Source organism: Arachis ipaensis, chromosome B2 (genome assembly GCF_059453495.1).
Source record: "Arachis ipaensis isolate K30076 ecotype BB chromosome B2, ASM5945349v1, whole genome shotgun sequence".
NCBI classification, from domain to species: Eukaryota; Viridiplantae; Streptophyta; class Magnoliopsida; order Fabales; family Fabaceae; genus Arachis; species Arachis ipaensis.
This window is the reverse complement of record NC_142437.1, coordinates 42,239,955-42,251,313: the sequence shown is the minus strand read 5'-3', so window position 1 is coordinate 42,251,313 and position 11,359 is coordinate 42,239,955. Positions and strand designations below refer to the sequence as shown.

The window sequence follows — 11,359 nt, the reverse complement described above, 5'->3', positions numbered from 1 at the left end:
TAGATCATACTTAGTAGGATCAAAAGTAATTATGTACACTGACCATGCTGCTCTTAAATATCTACTTACAAAGCAGGATTCAAAACCCAGGCTCATAAGATGGGTGTTGCTTCTACAAGAGTTTGATATAGAAATAAGAGACAGAAAAGGGACAGAAAATCAAGTGGCTGATAATCTGTCCTGGATAGAACCAGTAGAAGGGGAGTCCCTCCCCTCTACTAAGATCTTTGAAACCTTTCCAGATGAGCAACTCTTTTCCATTCAGGAAGTACTGTGGTTTGCAGACATTGCAAACTATAAAGCGATGAGATTCATACCCAAAGAGTACAGCAGGCAGCAAATAAAAAATTAATTACTAATGCAAAGTACTACTTGTGGGATGAACTATATCTCTTTAAGAGATGTGCAGACAGAATAATCCGTAGATGTGTGCCTAGAGAAGAAGCACAGAAGATCCTATGGCATTGTCATGGATCACAATATGGAGGACATTTCGGAGGTGAGCGAACAGCCACAAAAGTCCTCCAATGTGGCTTCTACTGGCCTACTCTCTATAAAGACTCCTGAGAGTTTGTGCATAACTGTGACAATTGCCAGAGAGCTGGTAATCTGCCTCATGGTTACGCCATGCCTCAGCAAGGGATCTTAGAGACTGAGTTGTTTGACGAATGGGGTATTGACTTCATAGGGCCTTTCCCACCATCATACTCAAACACTTATATTCTGGTGGTAGTCGACTATGTATCCAAATGGGTAGAGGCCATTGCAACACCCACTAATGATACTAAGACAGTGCTGAAGTTCCTCCAGAAACATATCTTCAGCAGGTTTGGTGTCACTAGAGCACTAATCAGTGATGGGGCACTCACTTCTGCAATAAATAGCTTTACTCTGCTATGTCCAATATGGAATTAGCCACAAAGTGGCAACTCCATATCATCCACAGACAAATGGGCAAGCTGAAGTCTCTAATAGAGAACTAAAAAGAATCCTGGAATGGACTGTAATTACTCGTAGAGGGGATTAGGCAAAAAGCTTGGATGATGCTCTGTGGGCATACAGAACAGCATTCAAGACTCCTATAGGAACCTCTCCATACCAGCTTGTGTATGGCAAGGCCTGTCATCTGCCCGTGGAACTGGAGCATAAGGCCTACTAGGCAACCAGATTCCTAAACCTGGATGCTAAGTTAGCTGGAGATAAGAGATTACTCCAGTTAAATGAACTAGAGGAATTCAGACTCAATGCTTTCGAAAATGCAAAAATTTACAAGGAGAAAGCAAAAAGGTGGCATGATAAGAAATTGTCATCCAGAGTCTTTGAACCAAGACAAAAGGTTCTGCTGTTTAACTCTAGGCTCAGATTATTCCCCAGGAAACTGAAATCCCATTAGAGGGGACCATATGTGATTACAAGTGTGTCACCATATGGCTATGTGGAGCTTCAAGACATTGATTCTAATAAGAAGTTCATTGTTAATGGACAGAGAGTCAAGCATTATCTTGAAGGCAATGTTGAGCAAGAATGCTCAAAGCTGAGACTAGATTAAAAGCTCAGTAAGGTCCAGCTAAAGACAATAAAGAAGTGCTTATTGGAAGGCAACCCAATTTTTACTTATCTATGTTAATTTTCTGTTTTCCATTTTTATTTTATGTTTTCTTTAGGATGGTGATCATGTGGAGTCACAAAAATCAAAGCAAAATCAAAAACAGCATTAAAAACAACTCACCCTGGAGGAAGAGCTTACTGGCGTTTAAACACCAGCAAGAAGCATCAGACTGGCGTTTAATGCCAGAAAGAAGCATCAAGCTGGCGTTAAACGCCAGAAACAAGCTACAGTCTGGCGTTTAATGCCAGAAACAAGCACCAACTTGGCGTTAAATACCAATAAAGGGAGAAAAGCTGGCGTTAAATGCCAGAAACAAGCAGCAACCTGGCGTTTAACGCTAGAATTGAACTCTAAGGGCATTTTGCACGCCTAAATGGAGCAGGGATGAGAAGTCCTTGACCCCTCAGGATCTGTGGACCCCACAGGATCCCCACCTACCTCACCATTCAAATTCAAATCATTCCCCTCCCAGACCCACCCATTCACACACCTCCATCTCCTCCACTTCTCCTTTTACTCCCTTCGTTCTTCTTTTGCGTGAGGACGAGCAAACCTTTTAAGATTGGTGTGGAAAAAAGCGTTGCTTTTTGTTTTTCCATAACCATTTATGGCACCTAAGGCCAGAGAAACCTCTAGAAAGAGGAAAAGGAAGGCAGTCGCTTCCACCTCCGAGTCATGAGAGATGGAGAGGTTCATCTCAAGGGTCCATAGTTCAGTGGTAGAGCATTTGACTGCAGATCAAAGAGCCATGAGGGAGGAGCAACAAAGGCAAGGAAGAGACATAGAGGAGCTCAAGAGCACCATTGGTTCTTCAAGAGGAAGAAGACGCCACCCTCACTAAGGTGGACCCATTCCTTAATCTCCTTGTCTATTTGTTTTTCTATTTTCGGTTTTGAGCTTTATGTTTGACTATGTTTTGTGTCTTTATTACATGATCATTAGTGTTCAAGTGTCTATGTCTTAAAGCTATGAATGTCCTATGAATCCATCACCTTTCTTAAATGAAAAATGCTTTAATTACAAAAGAACAAGAAGTACATGAATTTTGAATTCATCTTTGAGATTAGTTTAATTATTTTGATGTGGTGGCAATACTTTTTGTTTTCTGAATGAATGCTTGAACATTACATATTTTTGATATTGTTGTTCATGAATGTTAAAATTGTTGGCTCTTGAAAGAATAATGAAAAAGGAGAAATGTTATTGATCATCTGAAAAATCATAAAATTGATTCTTGAAGCAAGAAAAAGTAGTGAAAAGCAAAAGCTTGCGAAAAAAAAAGAGAAAGAGAAAGAAAAAGCAAGCAGAAAAAGCCAAAAGCTCCTTAAACCAAAAGGCAAGAGCAAAAAGCCAGTAACTCTTTAAAACAAAAGGCAAGGGTAATAGAAAGGATCCAAGGCTTTGAGCATTAATGGATAGGAGGGCTCAAAGGAATAAAATCTCGGCCTAAGCGGCTAAACCAAGCTGTCTCTAACCATGTGCTTGTGGCGTGAAGGTGTCAAGTGAAAAGCTTGAGACTGAGCGGTTAAAGTCGTGATCCAAAGCAAAAAGAGTGTGCTTAAGAACCCTGGACACCTCTAATTGGGGACTCTAGCAAAGCTGAGTCACAATCTGAAAAGGTTCACCCAGTTATGTGTCTGTGGCATTTATGTATCGGGTGGTAATACTGGAAAATAAAGTGCTTAGGGCCACGGCCAAGACTCATAAAGTAGCTGTGTTCAAGAATCAACATACTGAACTAGGAAAATCAATAACACTATTTGAATTCTGAGTTCCTATAAATGCCAACCATTCTGAACTTCAAAGGATAAAGTGAGATGCCAAAACTGTTCAGAGGCCAAAAGCTACTAGCTCACTACAAGAAAAAAGGCGTATTTGTAACAAAAAAAAATTATTACAAAACGTCGAAATTTTGAAACAAAAAAAGGGGCCATTGCAGTAAGTCCCGTTACAAAAAGTTTTTGTAACAAAAAATGGAACTGTTACAATTCAATACGATATTTTGTAATAATTTTTTCTGATACAAAAAACCAGAAGCCGTTACAAAAGTGGTAACAATTTTTCATCTTGAAGGTATTTTTCGTGACAATCTATTTTTTTCCTATCAAAAAATTTTGTTACAAAATGTAACATGATTTTGTAACATTTTTTTCTTTAGTTACAAAAGCAATTTAATTATTTTGTAACAACTTTTTTTTATTACAAATTACATGCATAATTTACTAAATTATTTTTTAAATTAACTAATATATTAACAATTTAAATAAGCAATTTTACATGTATATAATATGCCAAAACATACATAAGTCAAACAAGATCCTTTTAGCTAAAATTGTTTTGAAACAAAATAACATTAGTGAGTACATTGATTAGTTCAACCAAAACATAAAAGTTCTAACATAAAAGTTCAACCAAAACATAAAAGTTCTAACATAGATTAGTGTCTCTATGCATCAAAATATTCTTGAGCCCTCAAGGTAGCATATGGTCACCATTTCAGCACTCCTGTAAATAAGAAAAACCGAAACAAAAAAGTTAGAAACAAGATATAACACTAATTATAATTTTTTCACTAAGTTTTATCCAAAATGTTTAGAAAAATTTCGGCAGAACCTCCCCTAAAACTTGGATATTTCCACCATCTACGGTTCCAACAAACACAACCAATTCACAACTTATGTCTCAGCCAATACCCAACCAAATTTATCAAACCAAATAATAGGACATTTGTCATTTTTCAACCATGACACAAGTAAAATGTGATAAATATATCCATATACAAATTAAAGTAGACTAATATAAAATGGGAATCATCTACGAAAATGTATTAAAACCATAAGCAATTTTAGGATTACCTTTAGGGTCTAGTTTATTTCATTGTCAAAGCGCGCTATGAGAGAGTTCACAACAGCTTGTTGAGTTTCCAATTGAGCTTTCATTTGAGCTAATTCTTCCTCTTGCCGTGTTCATTGCTCTTCAAGTTTTTCTTTGAGCACATCTATTTCCTTTGTTAGCTCCTCACGGTCTTGCATTGCCTCTTGAAGTTGTGCTTGAATCCTTAACTTAGACTTTGGAGCCTTCATGCCATAACTTGCACCACTTTTCTCACCTCTCACAAGTAGAAAAGCTTCATTTGGAGTGAGAGGATTTTCCAAATCATAGGATTCATCGACCATACAGCTAATATCATCCTACACAATTCAATTTGTGATTTGAAAATGAAGATAAAATTTAACTTCCGTGCAACAGAAAAAGGAAAAGGTTAGTAATGTTACATCAATTTGCTTAGCTTTTTCATTGACCCATTCTCCATTAGTCTTTTGATGAGTAATTTGCCATAATTCTTGAATGTCAGGCTCGACATCGGTTCTAGGATGGCGCTGCAAATTTTTTGGAAGTTTAAAATATAACATGTAGTTAAGTGCAAATGTGACATAGCAAAAAATATAAGACCAAATTAAAACTTTAAGACTATTTACCCGATCACGTCTAACAACTTGAAATGTCCTTCGACCAACAATATGTGGTATAACATGATGCTTTCTATTATCTTTGTTTCTTAAACTTTTTTCCTATAGAAGACTGGTATGCGAAATTGTTACTCAGGTTGTGAATTATTGTTCGAAATTGATTCCCTGGCGATGGCACCAAAAACGGATGCACAGAACCATGGTCTAAACATATCTTCACAACTTCGCATAACTAACCAGCAAGTGCACTGGGTCGTCCAAGTAATACCTTACGTGAGTAAGGGTCGAATCCCACGGAGATTGTTGGTATGAAGCAAGCTATGGTCACCTTGTAAATCTCAGTCAGGCGGATATAAAATAGTTATGCAGTTTTCGAAATTTATTAATAAAAAAAGGATAGAAATACTTATGTAAATCATTGGTGAGAATTTCAGATAAGCGTATGGAGATGCATTCGTTCCTCTGAACCTCCGCTTTCCTGCTGTCTTCATCCAATCCGTCTTACTCCTTTCTATGGCTGGCTTTATGTAAGGATGTCACCGGTGCCAATGGCTACTTTCAATCCTCTCGGGAAAATGGTCCAAATGCTCTGTCACAGCACGGCTAATCGTCTGGAGGCATCACCCTTGTCGTTGGTTGCATCCTATTCCTCTCTGTGAAAATGGTCTGATGCGCTGTCACTGCATGGCTAATCATCTTGGAGGTTCTCGATCATACTGGAATAGAATTTACTATCCTTTTGCGTCTGTCACTACGCCCAACACTCGCGAGTTTGGAGTTCGTCACAGTCATTCAATCCCAGAGTCCTACTCGGAATACCACGGACAAGGTTTAGACTTTCCGGACTCTCATGAATGCCGCCATCAATCTAGCTTATACCACGAAGATTCTGATTAAGAGATCTAAGAGATACTCATTCAATCTAATGTAGAACGGAAGTGGTTGTCAGGCACGCGTTCATAGGGAATGATGATGATTGTCACGTTCATCACATTCAGTTTGAAGTGCGAATGAATATCTTAGAAGCGAAATAAGATGAATTGAATAGAAAACAGTAGTACTTTGCATTAATCTTTGAGGAACAGCAGAGCTCCACACCTTAATCTATGGAGTACAGAAACTCTACCGTTGAAAATACATAAGTAATGAAGGTCCAGGCATGGCCGAATGGCCAGCCCCAAACGTGATCAATAGATCAAAAGATAATCCAAAGATGATTCCAAAGATAAAACTCAGGATGTCAAATACAATAGTAAAAAGTCCTATTTATAATAAACTAGCTACTAGGGTTTACAGAAGTAAGTAATTGATGCATAAATCCACTTCTGGGGCCCACTTGGTGTGTGCTTGGGCTGAGCTTTGAAGTCTAAACGTGGAGAGGTCATTCTTGGAGTTGAACTCCAGCTTTTGTGCCATTTTGGGCGTTGAACTCCACTTTGCAACTTGTTTCTGGCGCTGGACGCCAGAATTGGACAGAGAGCTGGCGTTGAACGCCAGTTTGCATCGCCTAAACTTGGGCAAAGTATGGACTGTTATATATTGCTGGAAAGCCCTGGATGTCAAATTTCTAATGCAATTGGAAGCACGCCATTTTGAGTTCTGTACCTCCAGAAAATCCATTTTGAGTGCAGAGAGGTCAGAATCCAACAGCATCAGCAGTCCTTCTTCAACCTCTGAATCTGATTTTTGCTCAAGTCCTTCAATTTCAGCCAAAAAATACCTGAAATCACAGAAAAACACACAAACTCATAGTAAAGTCCAGAAATGTGAATTTAACATAAAAACTAATGAAAACATCCCTAAAAGTAACTAGATTCTACTAAAAACATACTAAAAACAATGCCAAAAAGCGTATAAATTATCCGCTCATCACAACACCAAACTTAAATTGTTGCTTGTCCTCAAGCAACTGAAAATCAAATAGGATAAAAAGAAGAGAATATACTATAAATTCCAAACTATCAATGAAACATAGCTCCAATCAGATGAGCGGGACTTGTAGCTTTTTGCCTCTTGAATAGTTTTGGCATCTCACTTTATCCATTGAAGTTCAGAATGATTGGCTTCTATAGGAACTCAGAGTTTAGATAGTGTTATTGACTCTCCTAGTTCAGTATGATGATTCTTGAACACAGCTATTTTATGAGTCTTGGCCGTGGCCCTAAGCACTTTGTTTTCCAGTATTACCACCGGATACATAAATGCCACAGACACATAATTGGGTGAACCTTTTCAGATTGTGACTCAGCTTTGCTAAAGTCCCCAATTAGAGGTGTCCAGGGTTCTTAAGCACACTCTTTTTTTTTTCGCTTTGGACCTTGACTTTAACCGCTCAGTCTCAAGTTTTCACTTGACACCTACACGCCACAAGCACATGGTTAGGGACAACTTGGTTTAGCCGCTTAGGCCAGGATTTTATTCCTTTAGGCCCTCCTATCCACTGATGCTCAAAGCCTTGGGATCCTTTTTATTTGCCCTTGCCTTTTGGTTTTAAGGGTTATTGGCTTTTTGCTCTTGCCTCTTGGTTTTAAGAGCTTTTGGCTTTTTCTGCTTGCTTTTTTTTTTCTTTTCTATTTTTTTTTCTGCAAGCTTTGTTTTTTGCTGCTTTTTCTTGCTTCAAGAATCATTTTTATGATTTTTCAGATTATCAAATAACATGTCTCCTAGTCATCATTCTTTCAAGAGCCAACATATTTAACATTCTTAAACAACAACTTCAAAAGACATATGCACTGTTCAAGCATACATTCAGAAAACAAGAAGCATTGTCACCACATCAATATAATTAAACTAAGTTCAAGGATAAATTCAAAACTCATGTACTTCTTGTTCTTTTGAATTAAAACATTTTTCATTTAAGAGAGGTGATGGATTCATAGGACATTCATAACTTTAAGACAAAGTTACTAACTACTAATGATCATGTAATGAAGACACAAACATGGATAAGCACTTAACATAGAAAATGAAAAACAGAGAAAGTAAGAACAAGGAATGAGTCCACCTTAGTGATGGGTGCGTTTCTTTCTTGAGGAACCAATGATGTCCTTGAGCTCTTCTATGTCTCTTCCTTGTCTTTGTTGCTCCTCCCTCATTGCTTTTTGATCTTCTCTAATTTCATGAAGGATGATGGAGTGTTCTTGATGTTCCACCCTTAATTGTCCCATGTTGGAACTTAATTCTCCTAGGGAGGTGTTGATTTGCTCCCAAAAATTCTGTGGAGGCAAGTGCATCCCTTGATGTATCTCAGGGATTTCTTGATGATGAGCTTCTTCATGTGCCTGTTGAGATTCATGAATGTGCTCTGTTGTTTGCTCCATCCTTTTCTTAGTGATGGGCTTGTGAGATGAATCTTTCCATCTCCCATGGCTCAGAGGTGGAAGCATTTGTCTTCCCTTTCCTCTTTCTTGAGGTTTCTCTGGCCTTAGGTGCCATTAATGGTAATGGAAAAACAAAAAGCTTATACTTTTACCACACCAAACTTAGAATATTGCTCGCCCTCGAGCAAGAGAAGAAAGAATAGATGAAGAAGAAGAAGATATGGAGGAGATAGAGGGATGTGTGTATGGATGTGAGTGGTGAATTGAAAACAGAAGGGATGACCATGAATTGAGAGAGAGAGGGTGAGGTGGGTGGGGATCCTGTGAGATTCACAGATCCTGAGATGATCCTGTGGGGTCCACAGATCCTGAGGTGTTCAAGGAATTACAACCTTGCACCAAATTAGGCATGTAAAATGTCCTTGCACACAACTCTGGGCGTTCAGCGCCAGGTTGGTGCCCATTCTGGGCGTTCAACGCCCATTTATTGCCCATTTCTGGCGTTGAACGCCAGAACCATGCTTGTTCTGGGCGTTCAGTGCCAGCTCTTCTCCAGGGTGCAATTCTGGCGTTCAGCGCCCAGATGCTGCCCATTTTGGGCGTTCTGCGCCCAGATACTGCCCATTTTGGGCGTTCAGCGCCAGAACCATGCTCTGTTCTGGCGTTGAACGCCAGACAGGTGCTTCCTCCAGGGTGTGATTTTTCTTCCGCTGTTTTTGATTCTGTTTCTAAATTTTTCGTTTATTGACTCCACATGATCATGAACCTAAGAAAACATGAAAAACAAAAATAAAATTAGATAAATAAACATTGGGTTGCCTCCCAACAAGCGCTTCTTTAATGTCAATAGCTTGCTAGTGGGCTCTCATGGAGCCTCACAGATGTGCAGAGCTTTGTTGAGACCTCCCAACACCAAACTTAGAGTTTGGATATGGGGGTTTGACACCAAACTTAGAGTTTGGTTGTGGCCTCCCAACACCAAACTTAGAATTTGACTGTGGGGGCTTTGGTTGACTCTGCTTTGAGAGAAGCTTTTTCTGCTTCCTCTCCATGGATGCAGAGGGAGATCCTTGAGTTGTAAACACAAGGTTGTCCTTATTTAATTGAAGGATCAATTCTCCTCTGTCCACATCAATCACAGCTCTTGCTGTGGCTAGGAAAGGTCTTCCTAGGATGATGGATTCATCCTCTTCCTTTCCAGTATCCAGGACTATGAAATCAGTAGGGATGTAAAGGCCTTCAACCTTTACTAACACGTCCTCTACTTGTCCATAAGCATGTTTTCTTGAATTATCTGCCATCTCTAATGAGATTTTAGCAGCTTGCACCCCATAGATTCCCAGTTTCTCTATTACAGAGAGGGGCATGAGGTTTATTCCTGAACCAAGGTCACACAGAGCCTTAAAGATCATGGTGCCTATGGTACAAGGTATTATGAACTTTCCAGGATCCTATCTCTTCTGAGGCAATGTCAGTTGATCCAGATCACTTAGTTCATTGGTGAACAAGGGAGGTTCATCTTCCCAAGTTTCAATACCAAATAATTTGACATTTAGCTTCATGATTGCACCAAGGAACTTGGCAGCTTGCTCTTCAGTAACATCCTCATTCTCTTCAGAAGAGGAATACTCATCAGAGCTCATGAATGGCATAAGGAGGTTCAATGGAATCTCTGTGGTCTCTAGATGAGCCTCAAGGTCCTTTGGTTCCTCAAAGGGAAACTCCTTATTGGCCACTGGACGTCCCAGGAGGTCTTCCTCCTTGGGATTCACGTCCTCTCCTTCCCTTACAGGTTCGGCCATGGTGATTAATTCAATGGCCTTGCACTCTCCTTTTGGATTCTCTTCTGTATTACTTGGGAGAGTACTAGGAGGGATTTCAGTGATCCTTTTACTCAGCTGGCCCACCTGTGCCTCCAAATTTCTAATGGAGGACCTTGTTTCATTCATGAAACTCAGAGTGGCCTTAGATAGATCAGAGACTAAATTTGATAAATTAAAAGTATTTTGTTCAGAGTTCTCTGTCTGTTGCTGAGTTGATGATGGAAAGGGTTTACTATTGTTAAACCTGTTTCTTCCACCATTATTAAAGCCTTGTTGAGGCTTTTGATCCTTCCATGAGAGATTTGGATGATTTCTCCATGATGAGTTATAGGTGTTTCCATAAGGTTCACCTAAGTAATTTACCTCTGCTATTGCAGGGTTCTCAGGATCATAAACTTCTTCTTCAGAAGATGCCTCTTGAGTACTGTTGGATGCAGCTTGCATTCCATTCAGACTCTGAGAAATCATATTGACTTACTGAGTCAATATTTTATTCTGAGCCAATATGGCATTCAGAGTATCAATTTCAAGAACTCCCTTCTTCATAGGCGTCCCATTACTCACAAGATTCCTCTCAGAAGTGTACATAAACTGGTTATTAGCAACCATGTCAATGAGTTCTTGAGCTTCTGCAGGCGTTTTCTTTAGGTGAATGGATCCACCTGCAGAGGTATCCAATGACATCTTTGATAGCTCAGATAAACCATCATAGAATATATCCAGGATGGTCCATTCTAAAAGCATGTCAGAAGGACACTTTTTGGTCAGCTGCTTGTATCTTTCCCAAGCTTCATAGAGGGATTCACCTTTTTTCTGTCTGAAGGTTTGAACATCAGCTCTAAGCTTGCTCAGCTTTTGAGGAGGAAAGAACTTGGCTAAGAAAGCCGTGACCAGCTTATCCCAAGAGTTCAGGCTGCCTTTGGGTTGAGAGTCTAACCATATTCTAGCTCTGTCTCTTACAGCAAAAGGGAAAAGCATGAGCCTGTAGACTTCAGGATCTACTCCATTAGTCTTAACAGTATCACAGATCTGCAAGAATTCAGTTAAGAACTGAAAAGGATCTTCAGATGGAAGTCCATGAAACTTGCAGTTCTACTGCATCAGAGAAACTAGCTGAGGTTTCAGCTCAAAATTGTT

The 11,359-nt window shown here is 39.4% G+C and overlaps 1 non-coding gene across 1 annotated transcript; it reads left to right on the top strand.

The window, feature by feature from the left end:
• The first annotated feature begins 10,960 nt into the window (after positions 1-10,960).
• LOC148573758 (small nucleolar RNA R71) lies at positions 10,961-11,068 on the top strand. Its single transcript, XR_015906126.1, has one exon. It is a non-coding gene; the product is annotated as a small nucleolar RNA R71 (small nucleolar RNA).
• The last annotated feature ends 291 nt before the right edge of the window (positions 11,069-11,359 follow it).